Consider the following 2500-nt stretch of genomic DNA (forward strand, 5'->3'; position numbering starts at 1 on the left):
AAGACCGAGGCATCCAACAAAAAAATTTTTTTTTTTTTTTTTCCTAATCTACCCAAGCAAAACAAATAGAAGACCGAGGCATCCAAAAATTTTTTTTTTTTTTTTTTTTTTTTTCGAAAAATTTTTTTTCACAAAAACTTTTTTTTTTTTTTTTTCCCCAAAAAATTTTTTTTTTCGTTCCAAGCTAACCAAGACATCTACTATTCACTAGTAGAGCAATCGAGACTGCAAAGCAAGCAATGGCCTTACTTGCAGCTCTTGGTGCTGAGAACTCCCCCCCCCCTATAGTAGTCTTAAGTAAAACCACAGCTCTGACAGGAGTAGATATTGCATGCGAGCGAGGAGTCGTAATGGGCAAAATTGACTCGGGGGACCTCCAAATCGAATTCCGTTTCGAGCAAAACACTTCTTAGGCTTCAAGGAAGCTCCCATAAAATTTCCAAACCCAAACTCCAAACTTCATTTTTTAGCCTACAATGCCCACGTGCACGCCGGTGTGCACGCAGGGGTGCTTGAGCATGCGGGAGAGGAGCCATAATGGGCAACATTGACTCGGGGGACCTCCAAATCGAAATCCGTCTCGAGCAAAACACTTCTTAAGCTTCTAGGAAGCTCCCATAAAACTTCCAAACCCAAACTCCAAACTTTATTTTTTAGCATACAATGCCCACGTGCACGCCGGGGTGCTTGAGCGTGCGGGCGAGGAGCCATAATGGGCAACATTGACTCGGGGGACCTCCAAATCGAAATCCGTCTCGAGCAAAACACTTCTTAAGCTTCTAGGAAGCTCCCATAAAACTTCCAAACCCAAACTCCAAACTTTATTTTTTAGCATACAATGCCCACGTGCACGCAGGGGTGCTTGAGCATGCGGGAGAGGAGCCATAATGGGCAACATTGACTCGGGGGACCTCCAAATCGAAATCCGTCTCGAGCAAAACACTTCTTAAGCTTCTAGGAAGCTCCCATAAAACTTCCAAACCCAAACTCCAAACTTTATTTTTTAGCATACAATGCCCACGTGCACGCCGGGGTGCTTGAGCGTGCGGGCGAGGAGCCGTAATGGGCAAAATTAACACGGGGGACCTTCAAATCGAAATCCGTCTCGAGCAAAGCACTTCTTAGGCTTCTAGGAAGCTCCCATCAAATTTACAAACCCAAACTCCAAACTTCATTTTTTAGCACACAATGCCCACGTGCACGCGGGGGTGCTTAAGCGTGCGGGCGAGGAGTCATAATGGGCAAAATTAACTCGGGGGACCTCCAAATCGAAATCCGTCTCGAGCAAAGCACTTCTTAGGCTTCTAGGAAGCTCCCATAAAATTTCCAAACCCAAACTCCAAACTTCATTTTTTAGCATACAATGCCCCCGTGCACGCGGGGGTGCTTGAGCGTGCGGGGGAGGAGTCATAATGGGCAAAACTAACTCGGGGGACCTCCAAATCGAAATCCGTCTCGAGCAAAACACTTCTTAGGCTTCTAGGAAGCTCCCATAAAATTTCCGAACCCAAACTCCAAACTTCATTTTTTAGCATACGATGCCCACGTGCACGCCGGGGTGCTTGAGCGTGCGGGCGAGGAGTCATAATGGGCAAAAACTAACTCGTGGGATCTCCAAATCAAAATCCGTCTCGAGCAAAGCATTTCTTAGGCTTCTAGGAAGCTCCCATAAAATTTCCGAACCCAAACTCCAAACTTCATTTTTTAGCATACGATGCCCACGTGCACGCCGGGGTGCACGAGCGTGCGGGCGAGGAGTCGTAATGGGCAAAATTAACTCGGGGGACCTCCAAATCGAAATCCGTCTCGAGCAAAGCATTTCTTAGGCTTCTAGGAAGTTCCCGTAAAATTTTCAAACCCAAACTCCAAACTTCATTTTTTAGCATACGATGCCCACGTGCGCGCCGGTGTGCACGTCGGGGTGCTTGAGCGTGCGCGCGAGGAGCCGTAATTGGCAAAATTAACACGGCGGAAATCTAAATCGAAATCCGTCTCGAGCAAAGCACTTCTTAGTCTTCTAGGAAGCTCCCATAAAATTTTCAAACCCAAACTCCAAACTTCATTTTTTAGCATACGATGCCCACGTGCACGCCGGTGTGCACGAGCATGCGGGCGAGGAGTCGTAATGGGCAAAATTAACTCGGGGGACCTCCAAATCGAAATCCGTCTCGAGCAAAGCATTTCTTAGGCTTCTAGGAAGTTCCCGTAAAATTTTCAAACCCAAACTCCAAACTTCATTTTTTAGCATACGATGCCCACGTGCGCGCCGGTGTGCACGTCGGGGTGCTTGAGCGTGCGCGCGAGGAGCCGTAATTGGCAAAATTAACACGGCGGAAATCTAAATCGAAATCCGTCTCGAGCAAAGCATTTCTTAGGCTTCTAGGAAGCTCCCATAAGATTTCTGAACCCAAACTCCAAACTTCATTTTTTAGCATACGATGCCCACGTGCACGCCGGTGTGCACGAGCATGCGGGCGAGGAGTCATAAAGGGCAAACTTA

The sequence above is a fragment of the Cornus florida genome, unplaced genomic scaffold, assembly GCF_030987335.1.
Source record: "Cornus florida cultivar Cherokee Brave unplaced genomic scaffold, ASM3098733v1 CherokeeBrave_3.0.0_Hap2_scaffold_88, whole genome shotgun sequence".
Taxonomy (NCBI): Eukaryota; Viridiplantae; Streptophyta; class Magnoliopsida; order Cornales; family Cornaceae; genus Cornus; species Cornus florida.